This window comes from Lissotriton vulgaris, chromosome 4_1 (assembly GCF_964263255.1).
Source record: "Lissotriton vulgaris chromosome 4_1, aLisVul1.2, whole genome shotgun sequence".
Taxonomy (NCBI): domain Eukaryota; kingdom Metazoa; phylum Chordata; class Amphibia; order Caudata; family Salamandridae; genus Lissotriton; species Lissotriton vulgaris.
In genome coordinates, this window is record NC_141691.1 from 71,930,916 (window position 1) to 71,955,516 (window position 24,601).

The 24,601-nt window shown below is 48.0% G+C and overlaps 1 pseudogene; it reads left to right on the forward strand.

The window, feature by feature from the left end:
• Positions 1-3,598: 3,598 nt before the first annotated feature.
• The window catches only part of LOC147718389 (uncharacterized), a 110,700-nt pseudogene continuing 89,697 nt past the window's right edge, over positions 3,599-24,601 (forward strand).

The following is a 24,601-nucleotide window of genomic DNA, read 5'->3' on the forward strand; positions in this document are numbered from 1 at the left end:
TGTGTTAATGAGAGCATTGGGACTGCAGGCCCGTGTGTAGACACGCCGGATTGTGTGTCATATCTGCCCTAGGGTAGATTAGTCTGGGTCTGAGTGGCCGCGAGACTAGCTGATATGAATAGGATATGGTAGAAAACCTATGCATGTTTATTTCTATTTCCCCATCCTTAGGTACGAAATGTACATATATGTATCCATACCCATTGTAAATACGTTCTAAGAAGGGAGGTGATTACGTTCCGGCTGGGTTAGAGGGGCCCCTAGGGGCTGATTCCATCTGAGCGGAAAATCCGGTTGTTACACATGCATAAAGCACTTTCCACATTGGCTAAAAAACCAATCTGATTCCATTTGTCGCCTATGCGGTATAGCGCAAGAAGATATGCTGCACCTTCTCTGCACGTGCAAAGAACTAACACATGAAAGGAAACTGCTTTTAAAACCACTTTTTAATAAGAGAGGTATTCGCACACAGACGCAGGCTTTGTTGGCATGCTTTGCACCTGAGGACACGCAGCTTAACTGCCGCTTTGTAAAAAATGTTAAACAAGTGGTGAAGAAAATGCCTAGACAGATCATTAATATAGCTGAAAAGCAAATGTTGGATGCTGTTAAATAACTGCTTATTTTACCAATGTATTGCAAAGATCAATTAGTTTGCATTTTAACTGATTTTTTTAGCAAATCGGTTTTATTATTGTAAAAATTGATGGTATGTAATGAGATATTTTGTAGCAATGGTTTGAAGTAACTGTGCTAAATAAAATAAACTTGAACTTGATGTTCCGGGGGCCGACAAGGACATCGCGGATGCTTTGGGTCGTTCACAGTGCCATCACTTTCGCTGTTTGGCGCCAGGAGCGGCGAAGAGCAAGACAGAACTTCCAGTGGACACCTGGGCCTGGGGGGAGTGGGAGTTGTTGGACTGGTCGAGAAGTTGTTGGCTGAATCTACCAGGAGAAGTTACAGGCTGGCATGGAGTGAATTTAGGGAGTTTTCGTGCCTTTCCTGAGAATTGATGCTTCTTGGACCCAGGACTCTGAACAGGGAGTTTTGAGTTTTGTTTTATTCTGCTTTGATAAAGGTTTATCGCATACCACTATGGCGGGCAAGTTGGCCAGGATTCCATTCTATGGTAAGCCGTATTTGGGCTTTGACCCTGGCATGGATGAGATTCTAGGTAAAATTTTGAAAGGGTGGGGTAAGGAGTGGGAAGGGGGGAAGTCGGTGTTACGTGAAGCTATCACGTTCGAATTGTTGCGGGAGTTGTTGGGGGTCCTGCCTCTGTGCTGTTACGACCCATTTGAAGTTTCACTATTTTGACTTTGTATGAGCTGGATGTTTTTTGGGACATTTCAGGGTTCTGAACTTTTGGGTTCTTCTCGCTGAGGGGTGGGGGGAGTCTTGTATGAAGAAGTACGTTTGGACCAAGGGAGATTGGGCATCTGCCTGTGACGGTCAAAAGCGGATCAGGCAGGCAGGGGGATATGGGTCTGGTTGTGTGTGGGTGGGTACAGTGCGATATGCCCTGCCCTGGAATGGCGTGCATTTTTGTTATTACCTCTGAGTTTTTTATCAGGAGTATTTTGTCATGTGCAGGGTAGCAAGGTCCCCGCTTTTCAGTTGTTGTGCAGGCTTGGCAGAGACCCCTCTAGTTTTGACACACATTCCTTCTGGATTGGGGCAATGACAGCACACTTGGTTGGTCTTCGGGCAGGGTTTGACAGATTGGCAGGTGGAAGTCAAGGTGCTGTGAGAACTATGTGAGGAAATGATATGGTCTTTGTCCTGGGGGGGCAATACATGAGTAGGTTTTTGTCTGAGCTAATTGTCTCTTTCTTCTACTGCAGTGTGTATGAGCAGGCCGGGCACCAAGCCAGTTAACTGGATTGTGGGGCATTCCTATGTAACCTGGGCAGCCAAGTATGTAGACCAACAGGTCTATGGACAGAACCTGGGCCTGGGGAGCAGCCAACTTGAGGTGTTTTGGTGGGAAAAGGGGGGAATGCGATGGGGGCATTATTTCCTTGGCTGACAAAGTTGGTTCCGCAGCGAGGGGGGAATGACCTGCTGCGATTGTCTGGATTGACCTTTCTTCACCATATGTAAAGGGACTTGGAGGCGATCAAACAGATTTTTTTAGGAACAGGTGTTTGTTTGGACTGAGCTTGTGCCGCACAGGTTCTGCAGGGGGGCAGTGAAGCATGCGGCAATTGATAAGGCCCTGATAAAGTTGAATAGGGCAATGAGGGTTCTCTGCCTCGCTCCTGACATCAAGGTGATTGCGCATGTGGGGTTAAAAGAGGAGGTACCAGGTCTGTTTAGAGACAATGGGGTGCATCTTTTGCATTTGGGAAACGTTTGCTACTTGATGGAAATGAGGGATGTGGTGAGTGCATTGTGGAACGAGTCGATTTGGTGCCGCAGGTCCTATTGCTGGGAGGCGAAAGGTGCACAGGGTTTGCTTGTGCTGGTGGGGCAGATAACCACCGTATGGGAGCTCGCTGGTTGGCGGTGCTTTGGGGAGTGGTGAGTCACATACTGGCATAGCCATTCCTTGGGGGCAGGAAGAATGCACAGGGAACTGATGGTGGTGCGCGGGATGCGACGAACAAGGGAAGAATCTTCAAGGAAGGATGTTTGGAGGGCAAGTAAAAGAAAGATTGAGTATATGGAATGAGGTCAGCGCGTGAGAGGGGGAAGAGTGGAACAAATGAGATGGTCTTACGGGGAAGTGGAAGTGGGTGAGTGGTGAATGAGGCGGGGAGAATAGTACTCCCTGGGTTATGCCAAGAATCATATGTTGGAATTTATTGTTAATGTTAATAAAGTTCATTGGTATGTGAGCAAAGTTGTCCTAATAAATGGCCTTTTACGCTATCACAACAGCGTTGAGTGTGGTTAATGCACGAAGGCAGAGGGGCTGGTGATGTAAATAGTCTCAGGAACAGTCCACATTGTATATGTTCAGCAGGGCAACAGTGGGATTTGACAGTGTCCCAATGTTTCCCACAATAAGGAGATACCTTCGGTCTGGAAGGGAAATCTTAGCATCTCAAGATTAAGTCACACCTGTATAACTTCACTGCAGCAGTTTAGGTGGACCTTTAGGGACTATGCAGCAAACTATTCATAACAGCCTGATGATAACTGTAATCAGAACTATTTTACTATAAATGATTATTGATGAAGAAAAGAGATATTTTCAAGCTGTTTCTATGCAGACCTGCCCACTAACAAGACCCTAGATGTATCTGCTGCTGCTGCACGTGATGAAGGCTGCTGCACGTGACGAAGACTGCTGCACGTGATGAAGGCTGCTGCACGTAATGAAGACTGCTGCACGTGACGAAGACTGCTGCAAATGATGAAGACTGCTGCACATGACGAAGATGCTGCAAATGACAAAGACTGCTGCACGTGACGAAGGCTGCTGCACGTGACGAAGACTGCTGCACGTGATGAAGGCTGCTGCACGCAACGAAGACTGCTGCAAATGACGAAGACTGCTGCACGTGACGAAAGGCTGCTGCACGTGATGAAGACTGCTGCAAATGACGAAGACTGCTGCACATGACGAAGGCTTGTTACATTCCACATGAGGCAAAGTGGGAGAGCATCTTTCACCAAGAAAGGTGAGTGAGCACACAGGGCCACCAGGGCAGAAGGAGGGATGTCCAGTGCCCTGTCATGTGACTAGCCAGAATCCACTAGAGGAAATTATCTGGCAGAAGAGGTCAGTGGGAAGTAATACAGGAAGAAAGGTTCTGCCAATGTGTGAAAAAACAGGATGTGTGGCGAGCAATTTGGGAAGTGAAATCCCAGAGTTCCTCTTGTTTTGCTGGTGTGATAGTTGCAGTTCTCCAGGCAGGAAACTCCCCTGTGTGAAAGAACCTGAGCTTCTTATCTTCACCAAGCCAGAGTCAATATTTCCCAAAACATTCAGGGTGAGGACTACTGCATGTAACACGTTTGTGCCTTTGTGCCTCTGGGCCGGTCACTCCTCCACGCACTGCGCACACTCCCCGTGGGTGTGCCCTTGCTGCCCCGTTCCCGCCGCTGCTCGCAGCTGTGCCCCTGACCACGAGGCGTGGTCTCTGCTTCTGGAGCGCAGCGCCGCTTCTGCTGCCTGCGTGACCTTTTGTTCCTGCCTCTGCCTCTGCACTTTCGTCTGTCCCCCCTGTGTTGGGACTGCTTTCCCCCGCTTTGCCCAGCATTTTTTCTTCCTGCCAGTCTCTTGCCCAGTCCGCCGTTTTTCCCGCCGTTTTTCCCGCCGTTTTTTTTTCCCGCTGTGCCCCCGCCACCTCCCCGCTCCCCGCCGCTGATCCCCTGCGGCCCCGCCCCCCTCCACCAGGAGCCTTCCCATTCGCCGCCCCGCTCCCACCTCCCAGCTGCCCCTCCCTCGCTCCGCCCCCTCCACTCTCCTCTTATGACAGAGTGGCCAACGTGCAGTGTGCACGTGCAGCGGGCGCGCCGATTGCGCACCAAAGGTGCGCCAAAGGTAAGCCCGTCTGCGCCCGTCCGCGCCTGGACCGCGCCCAGTGCCAGGACCCCTGGGCCCCGCAGACACCAGCCCACCTGCCGGACCTACGACGTCGCCACCCTCAACGCACTCAACACCGGCCCGAATCCCGGGTTGCTACCGAGCCATCCCGAGACGAACCCACGGACCCTTCAGCTGCCACGCCTGCAAGTTCACCTGCATCCGGACCTGTCCCGCACCAACACCCGCCAAGCCGAACAGCAGCAGCAACCACCTGAAGTGCATCCTCCTCAACATCCGCTCCGTCCACAGACACGCCATCGAACTCTGGAACTCTGGTCTTTGGTCTATCTCAGCTGGTGAAAGGACCCACTCATAATGCAGGCCATACCTTAGATGGTATTTTCACTAACTTGGAAAATATATTAGTGTCTGATGTCTTGCCTATGGCTTGGTCCGATCATTATTTGGTTTTGGCAACCATTCAAATCAACAAAACCACAACCGCCTCTATATCTCCCCCACGAGAACTGTTCAAGGTCTGGAAAGACATCAGTATCCCCTGCTTTAAGTAGGCGCTACTGAACTCCACACCCAAATGGGCAACTGATCCAGATACCGTTATTGAACAATACCACACATGGGTAGGCCAGGCGGCTAACAAACTGGTACCTGAAAAAAGAATATCCAGAAACAGAAGTTCCCCCTCAGCCCCTTGGTATACTGAAGAGCTTAAAAAACTGAAACAGCAATGCAGAAATAAAGAGAGAATCTGGAGGAAAAAGTATGATAACGAGGACAAGATAGTGTACAAGGAACTGTTAACTCAATATAAACTTCTAATTATAGAGACTAAAAAGAAGTTTTATACTGAGCAAATCGAAAGCGCAAAAAATTCAAACAAAAAGCTTTTCGAAATAACTAAACATCTCGCGGGATGTGCCCCAGACCTCAATCCTCCTTGCTCACAAGAGTTCTGCGATTCATTAGCAGCATTCTTCTTCACTAAAGTAAATGACATATTTTCAGCATTTAACCAAGGCGAAAATCAATGGATCAGGAAAACAAATACCCCTCCTCCAAGTAATACTCTTTTTTGCTTCGCAGAGGTAACAGACGACAATATTCAGGACATTGTGAAAACAATTAAATCCGGATCAGCTCTGGATCCCTGCCCTTTAAACACTCTTCGGTCATTAATAGACGCCGTAATCCCAGCTATTACTCAAATGACCAATCTCATGTTCCGCACAGGAATTTTCCCTAACCAGTTGAAAAAAACCTTACTCAAACCACTCCTGAAGAAACCAGGCTTGGATAAAGCAGAACTTAAAAATTATAGGCCTATAGCGAACCTACCCTTTATTGCCAAGGTAATTGAAAAAGCCATGAATATTCAACTTGCGGGATTCATCGAGCAACACCATCTGCTCGATGAAACACAATTTGGATTCCGTAAGTTTCATGGAACGGAAACAGCCCTCATTAAGGCAGCGGATGACATCCGATTAATCAGAGACCAAGGTGGAACTGCATTATTGGTGCTCTTAGATTTATCAGCTGCCTTCGACACGGTTGACCATAAGATCTTAGTCAACCGTGTCGAAAAGATGGGCGTGCAAGGCCCAGCAAAAGACTTAATAGCGTCTTTTCTAGCAGAGAGATCCCAGGCAGTCATACTGGGCCAATATGAATCTGCTGAACTATCGCTGCCATGTGGGGTACCTCAAGGTTCATCCCTTAGTCCGACACTATTTAATATCTATGTGTCGGACCTCGCTAATACCATCAAAGCGCACGGGATGAACCTTACCTCATATGCGGATGATACTCAGCTGATATTGGCTGTCAGAAATGATGGGGAAACAGTGGTGGAAAATTTCAAGACAGGTATGCTGGCCATTGGAAAATGGATGTCAGCAAACTGCTTGAAATTAAATTCCGACAAAACCGGGGTGGTCACCTTTGGCCACCTCAGCCCCAGTTGATCCCCCACTTGGTGGCCATCATCTTTCGGAGCTGTACCTGAACCAGTTACGAAAGTGAGAAATTTGGGTGTCATCTTCGATGATAACCTAAATTTCATGGCTCACGCCAATCAGACGGCCTCCAATGCCTTCTACAAGCTACGATTGGTAAGGAAGATTCTTCCTTTTCTTCCTACCAATGTGGGAAAGACATTGGTTAGCGCAATGGTCCTATCAGCGTTGGATTACTGCAATGGCTTGTTTGCAAATGCCCAAGTTAAGACAATTAAGAAACTGCAAACAATCCAAAATGCAGCAGCCAGACTTCTCCTCAACATTCCCAAATTCAAACCAATATCCGAATCCTTGAGGAGTCTCCACTGGCTACCTGTTAGGAACCGAATCAAATTTAAGACGTTATGTATCGTCTACAAGGCACTACACCATCAAGCGCCTCAATTCCTGTACGACCATCTTGTCCCGTACACTCCCACCCGAATGTTACGATCTGCAGGACAGAATGACCTGGTAGTGCCACGGACTAGACTGGTCAATTGGGGAGACAGACGTTTTTTAGCTGCCGCCCCAAGATTATGGAATACGCTCCCACAAACCATAAGATCAAGCCCAAATCTATTGTCCTTCAGGAAGAAATTGAAAACCTGGCTATTCAATCTCTGAAAAACTGCAAAGATCATATAGGAGGGTAAAACAGTACAGCGCCGAGATGCCTGCGGGCAATTGTTCGCGCTTAATAAATACCAAAAATAAAAATAAATAAAGAAAATAAATAAAATAAAACCTCCTCGACACCACAGCTCCTGACGTCGCCTTCCTCATGGAAACCTGGATGAACGACTCCTCAGCGCCCGAAATCGCCATCGCCATCCCAGAGGGCTACAAGATCACCCGAAGAGACCGCGACAACCAGACTGGAGGAGGCATCGCCATCATCTACAGGGACACCATCCGCATCAAGACCAACACCGATGACACCCTGACAACCGCCGAGCACCTGCACTTCCAGATCCACACGGACCCCAAAACCACCCTCAGAGGCACCCTGATCTACCGACCCCCGGGACCATGCACACAATTCAGCGAGGACATTGCCGACTTCATCAGCCCGCATGCCCTCCCCTCCGCTGACTACATCCTCCCGGGGGACATCAACTTCCACCTAGAGAACAACAACGACCGCAACCCATCACCCTGCTCGACAACCTCGCCAACCTCGGTCTCCAGCAGCTGGTGTCCACCCCCACCCACCTCGCCGGACACACACTCGACGCCGTCTTCTCATCCAGCAAAGACATCGCCTTCAGCCACGCCACCGGACTCCACTGGACGGACCACAGCTGCATCCACTTCACCTTCAAAAGAACGACGATCCACCACCACCAGCAACAGGTTGCTCGAAGAAGCTGGAACAAGATCACAGCCGACCAGCTCGCCGCTTCCCTGAGCCAGCACCCTCCCGCCAGCTCAGCGAACCCCAGCCAGGCCGCCGACAACCTCACGAAGTGGATCAGCAACTGTGCAGACGAACTCGCCCCACTGAGGACCTCGCCCAGCAGACCCGGCAGCAAGAAGGCCCCATGGTTCACCAACGAACTCAAGAGCTCCAAGAAGAACTGCCGAGCCCTCGAGAAAGCCTGGAGAAGGGAACCAACACCGGACAACATGACCACCCTCAAGCTTGCCACCCGGAAGCACCACCAACTGATCCGCGCCACCAAGAAAACTGCATTCAAGGACCGGCTGGACAACAACGCACACAACTGCAAGGAACTCTTCAACATCGCGAAAGAGCTCTCCAACCCCAACGCCGGAAACAACGACATCATCCCATCGCAAGACCTCTGCAACTCCCTCGCCTCCTACTTCCACAACAAGATCGCGGACATACACAACAGCTTCAGCACTCAACCGATGAACGCCACGACCGAACCACCGCCCCCCACCACCACGTTCCGCGCCTGGACTCCGATCAGCACCGAAGACACCGTCTGCATGATGAACTCCATCCACTCCGGATCTCCAACCGACCCCTGCCCTCACCACGTCTTCAACAAGGCCGACGCTGTCATCGCACCCCACCTGCGGGACATCATCAACACCTCCTTCGACACCGCCACCTTCCCGCAGAGCTGGAAGCACGCCGAACTCAGCGCCCTACTCAAGAAACCTACAGCGGATCCCACCGAACTCAAAAATTACCGCCCCATCTCGCTCCTCCCGTTTCCAGCCAAAGTCATCGAGAAGACCGTCAACAAACAGCTGGCCGCCTTCCTCGAGACGAATGGATCCCTCGACCGCTCACAGTCTGGCTTCCGAGCCAACCACAGCACCGAGACCGCCCTCATCGCTGCCACCGATGACATCCGAGCCCTGATGGACAACGGAGAAACAGCGGCCCTCATCCTCCTAGACCTCTCCCCGGCATTCGACACTGTCTGCCACGCACCCTAGTGCAGCGCCTCAGCAACGTCGGAATCCAGGAGAAGGCACTGGAATGGATCATCTCCTTCCTCGACGGAAGAACACAGAGAGTCCGTCTACCACCGTATAAGTCAAAGGCCACAGAAGTCATCTGCGGCGTCCCTCAAGGATCCTCGCTGAGCCCCACCCTCTTCAACGTCTACATGAGCCCCCTCGCGGCCATCGCACGCCAACACAACCTCAACATCATCTCCTACGCGGACGACACCCAGCTGATCCTCTGCCTGACCAACGGCCCCACCGCCGCCAGAGCCGACCTTCACGAAGGGAGGAAAGACGTAGCCGAGTGGATGACGACCAGCCGCCTGAAACTGAACTCAGACAAGACGGAAGTCCTCATCCTGGGCTCCTCGCCCTCCGCCTGGGACGACTCCTGGTGGCCCTGGGCACCGCACCCAAATCGACAGACCACGCACGCAACCTGGGCTTCATCCTGGACTCCTCCCTCTCCATGACCAGACAAGTCAACGCCGTCTCCTCGTCGTGCTTCAACATCCTGCGCATGCTACGGAAGATCTTCCGGTGAATCCCCACCGAGACCAGGAAGATGGTCACCCAGGCCCTCGTCACCAGCCTACTGGACTACGGCAACGCCCTCTACGCCGGACCACCGCCAAGCTCCAGAAGAGACTCCAGCGGATCCAGAACACCTCAGCCAGACTCATCCTCGACATCCCACGACACAGCCACATCTCCGGACATCTGAGAGACCTCCATTGGCTCCCCGTCAACAAAAGAATCACCTTCCGTCTCCTCACCCACGCACACAAAGCCCTACACGATCAAGGCCCGAGCTACCTCAACAACCGCATCAACTTCTACTCTCCCAAACGCCATCTCCGATCAGCCAGTCACGCCCTGGCCGCCGTTCCCTGCATCCGAAGAACGACAACAGGAGGAAGGTCCTTCTCCTACCTGGCCGCCAAGACCTCGAACTCCCTCCCTCCCGACCTGCGCCTGACCCAAGACCACCTCTCCTTCAGGAAGAAGCTCAAGACCTGGCTGTTCGAGCAGTAGCAGCACTCCCCCCCCCCCCCAAGCGCCTTGAGACCCTCCGGGTAAGTAGTGCGCTCTACAAATGTCTTTGATTGATTGATTGATTGGTTTGGATAACTTCTCTCTTTGGCTGGCTGAAGAGTCACATCGCTCTCTGGTAGTCAGGGACTGATGCGGGGCCTGCCCATCACTGGAGGCCATGGACTGGCCCAGGTGAAATAAAGTGCCTGGAAGAGCTAGAGCTGGACATTCTGCTCTCTTGTCACACAAAGTCACACATAAAAAAATGAATCACAAGGTCAGCCTGGAAAGTCTGTGACAGGTGGCTTAAGCACAGCTCCCTGAAAGCCTAGCGTAGAGGACTCCAAGCACTAATGTCATGTACAGTGTATGCCCCGGCCATGCGCACAGGGCTGTTTGGTCATCAAAGCGCAGTTGTAGGCACGGAATCAGGCCTCACTTAGAGTTTGTCGGGAAGGGAGTACCGCAGTAAATAGGCAGAGCTCCCATCCAGCGGCCGACAGCCTCACTTTTTTTTTGCAGATTTATATAGCGCGAACTCAACCCAAAGGTATTGGAGCACTTTACATGAGCACCAGTTCCATTACACAATAACACGTTCAGGTTTTTTTTGGTAGGCACAGGAGATTAAGTGATTTGCCCAGAATCCCAGGATGTGGAATCATCCCCGAGGCTCGAACCTTGGTTTCCAGCTCCAAAGTCGGCCGTCTAGCCGTGGTTTCCGAAGGGAGAGCCTCAGCTGGCTCTGCTGTTGAAAACTCTTAACCTGATGGCTCATTTGCCAATTGACCACCAGGTCCCATTGACAGTCAGCTCATCTTACATGGTGGTGGCATCACGCATGCACGGCACATACACTATGAGTCAACACAAGCATTGCAGATATCACTGAGTCGTAACACTGTGCAGTGGCTAGTACTCCATGTTTCCGAGCTGTGATGTTTGGAGTTCATGCGTTTGCTTGTTACCACTTTGGGTTGGCAGCAAAAGCGAGGGAAAAATGCATACAATGCGTTACGCACTCCTCCTTATCATTAGTTTTTGGTGCAAAACTCTAAATCTGGTGTGAAATCTCAACAGGAAACTCTGCGCTATCGGTGATTGCAGCGCTGAGGATTTGCACCCCATTCTAAAGGGCCTCTTAAGTCTCAGCAGCCCCCACACTTATTTCCAAATTCAGATTTGCCTGACGGCACAAGCCTGAACTGTAGGAGAAAAGTTTACAGACTCTTGAGTATATTATCTAGTAGTTGCAGAGTTGCGCCAGTAGAGGGCGCTAGCTTGTTCTGAGGACATTGCACCCTTCCAAGGCTCTGCCAGCACATTTTCTTCTCCATAAAGAGTGTTGACTCAGATCCCCAGGCAGGCTCTGCAGCCATATTTGCATTTGATTTGGGACCTGTCCCTCTTTTGCACTTGTAAACAAAGAAACCAGCAACTAAATAGTCTACCCCAGGGCACGGGAGCCACTGAGTAGATTAATCAATCAATCAGCCAATCAATAAGGATCTTTAAAGCGTAGTAAATCAGCTGTGAGGGTCTCAAGGCGCTGGAGTTGCTATCTTCTTCGTGGTGATCTGTTCATTTGATCCAGGGGCCACGTAGCAATCCACCCAGGCTTATTGGTCTGGTTGAGTAGACCAAGGGATGTTGAGCAGGCTGTGTGCACTAGCCGGGTCTGGTGGCTCAGTGGACTAATGTCTCCACTGTAGGGGCCTGTGTTCGACCTCACGGTCACAGGTGCAAGTCCCGTTGGGTTCTCTCAGCCTTTCATCCTTCTGAGGTCGATAAAATGAGTACCATTGAGTTGGACAACAATAAACATCTGGTATTCAGTGCCAAGATGATCTTGGGTGAACGTTCGCTTTACAAATACACATGTGTACACTCTCCCACGAGCTCTGACTGAGCAGGCTTTCCTTCAAGCTTCTTACTACCTTTTTTAGTATAAGTTTTTGTTCCTCATCATCCTGCTCCCTCGACTGTTTTCTTCTAAAGTGAAGACTGCCAATGAGGATCGTAACTGAACCTGTGCTCCCAGCTTCAGCATCTTTTGCCAGTGCTTAATTTGTAAAAAAAACACAAGTGCCAGGGCTCCTGTCAGGAAGTCGCCACATCTTGCATCATGTATCGCCCCTACCAGCGCTGCTAAGGATAGTACCAACACACCTACTGACCATCACACTCCTATAAGTGTAACAATTTGGACTATTTCAGACCCCCAAAGCTATAAGAATGGCTTTGGCAGCAAGTAATAGTCATTTTAATGTATAATGAATAAAACATTGACTAATGTTGTGGTCATCTCTAAACTAGCCAGACAGCGCCACCTTTTGGCTGACTGTCTCAAGTGCCGGTGTTGTCAATTAAGTGTGGGTGCCGAGCACCAGAAACAACAGGCTCAAATTAAACACTGTCCCAACAACTAGGTTTGGTGCAACTGAGACGTTGAAAATGTCTATTCCTCCCTCACTTCTTCTCTATAAATTGTAACTTCACAGGCAGCATTCTAATTTCCAGAAAGTGGAATATCGTTTACAAATTTTAGGGCAGAGTGAAGGGGAAGCCAAAAGCAATCATAGCCGCGCACTCTATTTAGTGGGCAAGGCCTCAGTGTCAGTGGGCCTGATTCACAGAATGAACTTAAGACTCAATCCTAAACTTACTACTATTTTGGTATTCACAGAATGCAATTACTACTTTTGGCATTCACAGAATACACTTACTACTTTTTGTATTCACAGAATGAATTAACTACTTTTGGTATTCACAGAAGTTAGGATTTTGTCTTCAGTTTGTCCTAAAACAGACTTAAGACAAACTTTAGACAGACTTAAGTTAGGATTTTGTCTTAAGTCTGTCTTAAGTTTGTCTTAAGCCTGTCTTAAGTCTGTCTTAAGTTTGTCTTAAGACAAACTTAAGACAAAATCCTAACTTCTGTGAATACCAAAAGTAGTAAGTTCAATCTGTGAATGGCAAAAGTAGTAAGTGCATTCTGTGAATACCAAAATAGTAGTAAGTTTAGGATTGAGTCTTAAGTTCATTCTGTGAATCGGGCCCAGCGTGTCTGTCTTGTGCTCACACAGACCTCCAAACAGGCCTGTGGTCCAAGGTGTATGGCGGCCCACAGCCTTTGCTCAGTGATGTTATCAGCAGGGTGTGGACTACTAAAATCACAATTTCGGCTCCAGGGTATACGTTCTTTCAGGCAAGCAGTGATGTCCTGCCTCAAAGTAGAGCACCTCACAATGGCCGCGAGATTTGTGAAATATATGCAGTCAGTTGAGAAACCTCTGAGCACCACAGCTCCTTGCGGATGAAAGAGTGCAAACTTGAGAAAAGTGGCCCAATTGACTCACAAACCAATAAGCCGGCACTATGCACTATATGTGGCCTTAACATCACTAGTGACAAATTGGACCGCGCGACTTGATGTTCAGCAAACTGAGAGGATTGTTTTTGAGGCGTTTATCATTAATGAACTGTCAGCATGGAACTGTATATCCTTCAATGAAGAACTGGAGAATCGTCCTTAGACCATGTTAAAGCTTTGAGAAAATAGTTTCATGATTTTTTACTCCCTTTTAACCAAATCAAGGTTTGAATACGCCGAATGGTTGCACTCTGTGTGTGTATGTGCGGTTTTCACAAATTAAGACAAATTAATTTGATTTGCCTTGAGTTGTTAATGAACCGCCTCCTACTTGAAAGGGCAGGTCTTTACTGGCTCTATTTTGACAGCTCTGGCACCTTGGCACTTTAAACACACGTACACATGTTCCCAACAGTGTTAGCACGTAGACACTTTAAGCACAATCTATTGTCTTAAGTACATTTTTTGCTATTTACGAAATTTTTACTGTACTGGTTGTAAATTTCCAACTTGTATTTTGTAATGTTTTCATTAGGCTTGCTCTTTTGCTAAGGTTTTAATTAACTATGCCATACATGTATTTGATTTGATCTGATCTGTAGCAGTGCTAATCTTGGCTGCAGAGAGGTTACAATGAACTTTGCATCACTGGTCTGGGCTACATGTTACAGCCTTTGACATGTTTCCCATGTGGGTCAGAAGGTCAGATTATCCCTAAACAATATGTGGAGAATCCTATTGTGATTCAGTAGTCATAAAAGAGGGAACATAAACTCATGCATTCATTCATGCATACTTACATATATAAGCATTGATCCACATTCGGTCCATCACTTGTTTTTTTTGCATTTGTACTTACATATATAAGCAACTCACGAGTCATCCTTTCTGGGAGAAAGGTGAGCCCGTAGGGTGAGTGTTGTAGACAGGCATTGTAGTGTCACTTTCCTCAAGAGTCCCAGTCCTCTGATTCACCTACATTGTCACACTGCTACCCCAGCATTTTTATAATGCATGCTGCCCCTGCAGGGTTTAATAACAACATTGATTCTTTAGTGCATTTTACACTTTAAGTGCTACAGAATAGAATTTAAAGCCTGGCTGTTGTTCTTATAATATATGCTATTAAAATACACCCTCTCTGATTCTGTTGGAATGTTCTATTTGAAGGTCATTGCTATATATTCTATATGTTCTGGAACGTGAAGGAATAGGTGCACCATTTTCATGCTAGAACACCATTAGTTGCATAGGGGCAGATTATCAAGGAACTGCGATAACATCGTTGCTGTAGCGGCAGGAAACTGCAGCTAAAGCGGCGATAATGGGCTTGATAATATGACCTAGAGAATTCCAATAGAAGCCCATGTTCACACCAGAACATGGGCTTCTATGGGAATTCTCAAGGGCATATTATCAAGACCATTACCACCACTTTAGCTACAGTTTCCTGCCGCTACAGCAACGATAATGTTATTGCCGTTCTTGATAATATGCCCCAAAGTTATTTCAAGACAACTACCTCTTTCCCTCTTTTGCCAGTTCTCTTAACATGGTGGATGTCACTCCGTCATCTTATGTGAGAACTGCTCATTGTGGGATGCTCACAGCAACTATTTTATTTTGATTTAGGATAGCACAGATTCCTGTAGAGTAGTTACCCAGTGGTAATATTGCCATCTGATTGGCACTCACTTATTCAATCTCAGAAGGAATGGAAGATGCATTAGGATTGAAACTCAAGACTCGTCTGTCGAACATCCCAAAATCAGACACATTAACCCACTAAGCTCAATATTCTGAGACCCGTATATAGATATGTTGCAACGTCCAAATGAGCCGACTGAAAACGTACATTTGGTCAACAGTCAGGCGGGAGTGTCTTTCTCCAGATGGAATTAAAAATATTTCATGAGATAATTTTCATTTCATGGAGAATTGGCAAAAAGGGCCACGGCCTAGTAACACCTTGGCAGCTTGGTTCTAAAGTGCTTTGCATTAATATCTCTAGAAGCTGCTTTTTAGCAGTTAAAACGCTTATAGCCCTTTTTTAAAGATCTCTGGGGCAGTTTCCTGCCGCTAAAACGGCAATAATTTTAACAAGCTTCTTGCTAATATGCCCCTCTGTTGGGAGCCTATGAACAATGTCAAATCCATTGAAACATGTTTATTGTAATCCTTTCAGGTTTGACCAATGTGTTTCAAATGCAGAAGGTGTCAGTGTCTTCTTGTATTGGCTGTAAGGGTCGCTCCACCTCATTGTCTGTAGTGTGAGTCCTACCAGACCCAATAGATGTCAGAGTCCTCACAATTACACCTACAACATCACCCTGTGCTTATAACCTTGCCACAGGGTACCCTAATAAATTAGTAGACTTTCGGGGGGTCGGCCTGTATCCTGTGAGCAACTCTGTTCATTGTCTCCTCCGCTAAAAAATGGAGACAATGAAAAGTGAGAGATCTCGGCGAGCGCGCTCTTAGGGCCCGGCCCGCTGGTCCCACGCCACACCGCCATAGTCCAGTCCAGTAGCCCGATTGGCTACTGGCCGGAGGAAGTACTTCCGGGTCAGCCGTGACGTGTGTCCGGTCGGAGCAGGGAGCAGAAGGGGTGGAGCAAGGGGGGGGCTATTTAGGCCCTGGGTCCAATTGCGCACTTCCTCTTTTTCTGCACTTGCCGAGGCAGTCAAAAAGGTGGGGCGCTGGTCATTGGCCTGTTTTAAGAGCTATGTGCAGCCCGAATTACTGTAGGACAACGGACCGATATTTTGGTATGTCCATTCTGACGTTTCCATTTCTCTTCCTGCTACTAGTATGTCCTCAAAGGTGATATGGGTGTTGGGACACTCGTTTGTGCGGCGTGCCACAGTCCGGCTACGGCAGAAGCGAAACCACTGTGTTTAAAGAGAATGATGTTCCTATGGCGAGGCGTTGGCGGCCTGCGAATTTGGCAGCTCCGGCAGCTGATTAAGGAAACAAGGGGACACGAGGTACATCAGTCCCCGGATTTGGTTATCCTGCATTTGGGTGGCAACGACATGGTGGAGTTGGGACGCATGGCAGTCAGGGAAAAATTATTGACTGAATTCGCCTGGCTGCGGAGAGCATTTCCTGATGCACGCATTGCATGGTCTTGTATGATACCGCCCCGGACATGGGCCACCAGAGTCAGATCTCGAGCTTTGAACGTGTCGGTGAGGTGCACCGATGGAGAACTGGCCAAGTTGTGCTCAGGCCAGGGCCGCTTGTCTCATATTTCACATAGACTAATTACAGGGGACATGATGTTTCACCAAGACGGCGTGCATTTGTTGGACATTGGCACAGACATGTGGATCAAGGGGGTCTGGTCTTTTGTTCAGAACCTGTTTGCAGGTGGGGAGGGTGAAGGACCGGTGAGTCCTGGTCACCCTAGTGGCAGAAAAGAGGCCCCAGAACATTGATTTTCAGGGTTAACGGGAGGCCTGCTTACATACTCCCGAGGCCAGCACTTATGGGAGAGACGGTAAGCTCTCCGCAGGGAGAATGGGGACACCGGCTGGGGAGGCAAGGGCACCAGGTCACACAAGCCTCCTTGGCAGCCTGGTGGTAGAGGGGTGGGCCCCAGAAAAGACGGACAAGGACCGAGGGCTGGGGGCTCACCGCTCAAGGACGCAGGTGGGTTGCACCTGGCGTGGTTCTCAGATAGGAGCTGCGAGCCAGAGGGTCCCTTGGTGCTGGAGTAAGTTGCTAGTGCATAACCGGTGGTTATGATCAGTTATAGTACTTGTAAATATTTAAAGTGTAAATATTGAATTGATAAATGTGAATTTTATAAATGCATTTTGTCATGTTTATGAATGTTTGATGGTTATTAAACACGGCCGTTTTACCCACACTCTTGGACTGGCAAGTCTTGATAGTGGGATTGCATGAGGTTGGGACGGGGGACATGCTCGGGGGTCCGGGCTCTAAATGAGTGTAGGTTTGACAAACGATCTAGGAAACTGGTTCAAATGTAGCTCTGGTCTCCCTGAGTCCTGCTCAAAAAGCCAGCTGAGACTTGAGTGTGGTGTGATTATTGAAGCAGATTTTTAAATTTCTTTCTCCCCCTACATATTGTTTTGGTGTGCATTTAAAAATATGCTGCGGTTAGAACTAACAGCTATGACAGCAGAGCACCTCTGTGGGGATATCAGCCCCAGGCTTGCTGTTGAAAAACCTATCACTTTCCTTCAAGGATTTCTAAAAAATAAAATAAAAACATTTTATCGTTTTTGCGCAAGACTTGCCTCAAAGCACACACCTCATCTAGGCAACAAAGTTGCAATGGAAGGCACTTTGATATCTGGGCACTACCTCCCGTCATCCTGTCAGCCTCACCCGTGTTGTCACCAGCCCCTCTGGAAATCCCCCAAAAACTTGCCACTTAGGGGCAGATTTACAAGTCCCTTGTGCCACTTTTGTGTCACTTTTAACATGGGAAAAGGGACGCAAAAGTGATCCAAAGGGCTTGTAAATCTGCCCCTTAGTTCCTGCCTGAGACAGCTATCACTCCAGGGGGCATATTACCAACGAGTAGCGAAATTTATCGCTAACTAGGCTTTGCAACGATTTTTTTATCGCTAAGCCTCGCCGGAAATTATCTCTGAGATAACTTGCTATTAGAACTATTTATCTCTAAAGCGATAATTTTTCCGGCAATAGCGTGAATATCGCTGAGAATACAGCGATATTCATGCATTAGCGACAAAATGCTCTTAGCCATGTTATCCACCACCCATTGGATAACATGGCTAAGAACTGGTCTGAGCAGGCGTTAGTTTTTGGCGATAGCGGGAATATTTCCATCGCTACGCCCGCCTTGCTAATAGGCGATAGCGATGTTAGCGACTGCTTTCAGTTGCTAACAGGTTGGGCACGCCCACTTTGCATGTCATTAGCGATAAATATCGCTGACATGCAAAGCGGGCCCCAAACCGCTTGCTATCGCCTAAAAGCTGTCGCTAACATCAATTAGCGATAGCTTGCTAATAGAGCGATAGAATTATCGCCACTTAACTGGCGATAATTGCCTATCGCCCCCCTTGGTAATATGCCCCCAGGTCTTCCCTTTCTACTCATAAGTACAGATGGAAAACATTGGGCCTCATTTATGAGAAATGACGCATCGCTGCGTGAAAGCAGTGATGCGTCACTTCTCAGTGCGCACTCCTTGTGACATTCCTGATGCGTCATATTTAATGTATGACGCATCATGTCGCAAGGAGTTACAGATACGTTAGTATTTCTGAAGTATCTGTAAGCGCAAAAGTGACGCATTGCTGGAGTGTGTCACAAAAGTGACGCAACTCCAGCAATGTGTCCTTTCACATGGGGCGAGCCCCATGTGAAAAGTCCTGCGTCAGTCTTATGCCTGCTGTGAGGCAGGCGCAATATTTTGACGCAACGGCGTCCTAGAAGTGACGCAGTGAAATCTCATAGATTTCACTGCGTCACTTCTACGACCCTTCCTTGCGTCAATACGCCCCCCTTGCATACATTATACCTGGCGCAAGTCATCTACTGCAGAATTTTTTTTCTGGATAATAGCTCTGAATAGAAAAGCAGGAGAATAATCTCCTGTGATAAGTGACATTTTGAATTAATATTTGGTATAAAGTTAGGGTCTGGTTTTAATACCTCTCGATCAGGGAAAACCCATAGATAGGAATTAGAAACAACCAGGAAATGTAATTCCACCAATGTCCTTGCCGACGTTCTGGCTGTTAGAAGAGAGTGGTGTAAGCTTAGCCGACTCCAAGGGGTCAAAAGGAGCCTCATGGAGAACCCGAAGACAAGAAATCCCAAATTGGGGCAGGGTAAGGAACCACTGGCCCTCTGAGCCTAACACTTTACAGCAGCCTATTGACCAAAGAAGAGACTTTTATCATGGCACTGGAAGGTGTACTAAAGGCACATAAAAACAGGATATCTAAACATGATATATTGAAAACAATTGGGTATCAAAGCAGAGGGAAATACTAATGAGACTTATTAGCAAAACAAGCAAGGATGTCCCCAACCCCCAGGGGTCTCTGGGTATCAGACATGCTGAGGTATGACCACGTGGCCTGCACCAGGACTGTCAAGGGAAAAGGAACACAGTGCTGTAGTAGTCTTCCAGTTAGGGGAAACGAAGCTCGGTACTCAGCAGGGGAAGCTGAGCGTCTAATACTAACAGGACACACATTCCTGTAAAATGATTTATATAGAACGTATTAGGATGAAAGCTTTGCATTTTTCAGGTTCAGAATTCTGCATCGGCATTAATGGGCGTGTCAATACATTAAATCAGATAGAAATGTAGCCAATAAGTGGCAAATTGGATCGATCAGCCTATTTACAGAAATTTGTTACATTTCATCGATTAATATTTGCAGAAGAAAGTGGTGAAAATATAAAGACAATGGCCCTGATAAGGAGTTGGTCGGGATGTCCCGACCTCTCGTAAAACCCCTCTATGAGAACAGATTATAACTGTGGGCTGGGGGGTATTTTCTGCATCAGGTAATTACAGGATGTCTAAATATATCTCACCTTTCATTGCATTTCGGCGTGTCAGACCTACTGGAATTTTAAAGGGGAATCGAGAATGTTTTTTACCGGACCATGTGGATTTTGGTGCAGTAACCGCCAAAATCTGCATGTCATTCCTCCTGCATAAACCTGCGACAGGTGCTATTTTCGGCATTCGATAAATGATCAATTTCACAGTAGCATTGTTTATCAGGTGCGATAAAAATCATCTTCATTCTGGAAAACTTGGACTCCGGCCACTATTGTTTGAAAAAGTTACAGTGTGAGGTGTAAAAGTGCAGGTTGTGCATTAAAGTGGTTCATATTTGATGCACTTGCAGGCACATCAGCTTTCACATTTCGGGTCGCCAGTTATCAAGGGCTTCTGCTGGCTCCATGGATTTTGGACTGTAGCCTATAGAAGTGCCAGCAAGAAAAAGAGAGAACGTTTACAGCACTTAGTAGTGTGAGAAGTGTGGTATGAAGCGCTATATAAAAACACATCAATAATTGTATTATTATAAAACCAGTGCCACAGACAAGATTACCGCTTAGCTGGATCCAGTGGGATTTTCCCTATAGAAACTTGTTACAGATCCAGAAACCAGCCTCAACACGAGCCATTTGAAACTGGTCAACTGGAGTTTTCGCCTGGAAAATAAGGCACTTAGTGAAACCTATCTAATAATCTCAGATCTAGCGACGGCTTCTCGTCTCACTGCATGCACCGTTACCTGATTCGTTCCCAAGATGCGCCCCAAAACCTGTAGGTATTCTCCTTACACTACCACAGCGTTGAGACCTGAGTCGAGGACCAGTCCAAGCAGTTACTGTGGGTTTTCTGAGCACAGGTGGCTGGGCGCTCAACTCAAAATGCAAATTGTAAATTTACAGGCGTACAAATCCAAAAATTCGAGGAAAAAACTTGGACTGGAATAACATATCATGGACCTGGGAAACCTAGCAGCTATGTAAGTATAAGTTATTGCAAAAAAGCCACGAGGAGATATGATTGCGGTGTACAAGAATAAAACGAAATTCACAAAGAATACAAAGGATACAAATGGAAAAGTGAAGCAGGCGCGCAGAGAAGGTCAGAGACCCATCTAAGCCCGGCCGCCACTCTCAGACACCTCTGGTTTGCAGAGGCCTCGGTCCTGAGGGTCACTCTCCTGTTTTGCTAAGTGTTTTGGCCCCAGGCTGCGCCTTCAAAGGCCAGCTTAAGCCTGTTTGTCTTTGGCATTAGGCCGACAGCCCCGGGGATTCCCAGTGTGTTTATCAAGGGCTTGGCTAATTGCGCCGCCATCTTGGTATTGACAAGCTGTCCATTAAGGCGGTGGATCTGCGGCTCCCACAGGCCCTGCCCTGGCTCCAAATCCCATCCCTCATCGTTAGACGTGTTTCCCACTAAGCCTCTGTCATGCTGCGGGCCTGAGAAGGGGGTTCACCAGCTCAGGGGGGGCAGGGGCTGCTTCAGGGGGGCACGTGCAATGAAAGCTTGCGCTCAGTGGCCCCAAAATTCCCGGCGTTGCCCTCAAAGGCTATCGGATCGCTTGCATTCATAAGTAGGGTGACCAAAATTGTAAAGCCAAAAACGGGGACATATTCAGGAAATAGAAGAAGGACTACAACTTTACTTCAAACTAGGGCACAGAATGGCAGCGCTCCTCAGCAGAGAATTACAGAATAGGCAGTTAGAACATACATAAAATGCAATGTTTAAACCCAGAAGCTTGCCTGTTAATTAAATTGCTTTCTAGGGGCATAACACAGGCCCCTGCAGCCCCCGCGGTGCGGGGGGGCCTCAAGCTCCAAGGGCCCCCCTCGGCACTACACTCTGGCCGGAGAGCTCCTGATTGAGCCTGGAGGGGGCCCCTCCAGGGCCGGACTGGGAACTAGAACCGGCCCTGGCAAAGTGCTCGGCCGGCCCCCCTCCCCCACCTTCGGGAGGAGAGGGGAGGGGGGAGAGGTGCGACCGCGCTCTGTGACAGGGCCGGTTTTCGTCCGTTTTTGTTACAGGGCCGTTTTTGCAGCATAACGGCCCTGTAGCAAAAACGGCCCCAGGGGCCCAAAACCGGCCCCCAACCATGCGGCCCACCGGGGGATTGCCCGGTGCCCTCAACGGCCAGTCCGGGCCTGGGCCCCTCTACATACCGTGCAGGGAGGCCCCCTCACTTTTCATTACGCCAGTGGAAACCACTGCTAACTATCCCTGCTTTGTAAAACTTAAAGAAAGCACCTCCCACCGTTTTCAGTCCACCCAAAAACTGGGACAGGAGCTACATTTTATGAAATCTGCCAGGACAGCTGGTGGAAAACCGGGACCGTCCTGGAAAATCCGGGACACCTGGTCACCCTATTCATAAGGCAAAACAACAGTTGATGGACAGAATGCAGAACAAAGTCATACATTCACCCCAGTACAGCGATCTGGGCCTAACTCCATTGTTTTTTTGCACTCCACACCACCCCAGTTCAGACATGGCCATATGCAAATCAGCCTTGACCCTGTGCCTCATGGGAACAGTCCAGCCCGAACTGCCAAGCCATGTCTTCCTGGGTCCGGAATCAAGCATCCTAGGACCGGTTTCTGGCTATCAGCCATCTTCAGCCAGGATAGCTTGACTCCAGTGGTGTGGAGAGCATAGGACTCACGTCTGAGCATACCCATCCCACCCGAGGTGACAAAATGCAAAACAACAGTTGATGGACAGAATGCAGCACAATGTCATACATTCACCCCAGTACAGCGATCTGGGCCTAAATCCATCGTTTTTTTGCACTCCACACCACCCCAGTTCAGAAATGGCCATATGCAAATCAGCCTTGACCCTGTGCCTCATGGGAACAGTCCAGCCCGAACTGCCAAGCCATGTCTACCCGGGACTGGAATCAAGCATCCTAGGACCGGGTTCTGGCTATCAGCCGTCTTCAGCCAGGATAGATTGACTCTAGTGGTGTGGAGAGCCAGAAACCGGTCCTAGGATGCTTGATTCCGGTCCAGGAAAGACATGGCTTGGCAGTTCGGGCTGGACTGTTCCCATGAGGCAAAGGGTCAAGGCTGATTTACATATGGCCATGTCTGAACTGGGGTGGTGTGGAGTGCAAAAAAACGAGGGATTTGGGCCCAGATCTCTGTACTGGGGTGAATGTATGACATTGTTCTGCATTCTGTCCATCAACTGTGGTTTCTGCACCCTATTCATAAGGCCATCAAGAGATTATCAAACATCTGTGACGTGAGAGGCCAATGGGGCTGGAAAGAGTCAGTGATATTCAAGGCTGAACTGGCTTATTTGAAAATAGGGCAAAGCCAGACTGGCACACCCAAAAGGCCGCTTTTTTGTCCAATATGGGCTAATTTTGTGGATATTGCACTTTGGATTCATGCTTTGAAATGGCCCATTACCAGGCCCACTGGAATTGTGGGGTGTGGAGGGCCAAATTATGTGGCAGGTTTGAGTAAATTATGCAGCAAGAAAAGACAAGTTATGCATCAAAATGCTGCATATTTTGCGATAGTCTTCCTTTATTATTTTGTAATTTTTACACTTGCTAATGTTTTCTGGGCATTGGTTGCATCTCATTATTACAAGTTTAACACCCAAATATAGCAACAAGCAACAGAAAGGTGACTAGTTAAGCTTTGCAAAGGACATTACACTGTGCAACAACATGTGTTGATGCGTTTTTAGTAACCTTTGAACTGATTGAGCTAGAAACAAATGTTATTTTTTGTTAACATCTACAGATTATGCAGCAGATTATGGATTACCTGGCAAATGCGGCAAATCCATATTCATGAGAAAAACGCAGCACAACGCATAATTCAAGAGGCCCTGACCATCAAATAACTTACTCCATGAGTCCTTCAGTGGATAAACCTTGATAAACCTACTTGTAAAAATGTCAAGTTTTGTAAAATCTCTCTGCCCAATATCAGTTAAAAATACACCAACCAATGGTACAAGTGTGCCACACAAATGCTGTTGTGAAAAGTTTTGAATCACAATTTGCAAAAGTGGCCAACTTTTCTTCAGGCTTCACAGCACAACTATTGTCAGAACTTATGTGATCATTCTAAATATCACTTTAAGAATCACTAGTGAGTTTGGGATGTTGGCTCCGTTTGCAAGTGATTTTCTTGAGTACAACTTTCCATTGGGCAAAAGTTGTGTGTTTCCACTGAATAAGAGTACATGTGTTGCATTCTTTCTTGTGGGAAAGCGTGCGCTCACTGAAGCAGGACTGAATGGTTGTGGTGACAAGTCAATGGTCAAGGCTATGGGCCTGAACCATTTGTTATAAAAAGTTATGATAAAGGCAATAGGTCTGAGTTGTTATTGTGAAATTAATGCCGCAAAGCCAATAGTTTTAAGGGTGGATTTTTATTGCACTGTGTTAAAGGGGAATAGAATATTTGTGTCTTAGTAATCTTGTTGCCCCCTTTTAGTAGGGCTGCATTTTGTTTGCCAGCTTTAATTGCGTACATGGATGTCATTTTAGGACTGTCAAAGTGATAGTTGCCATGTGGGAAAGCACAATACAGTAGGTATGAGTTGGTTCTCGTGAAAAGCCAGTGACAGAGAAGTGTGGATGCTGCCACATTAAATGCACTCAGGTGCTACGGTGAGGTGCCGTTGCTGTCACACTGAAGGCAGCGGACGACCACAGAGAGGTGCGGATGCTGCCACATTGAAGGCAAAGAGGTGCTACAGAGAGATA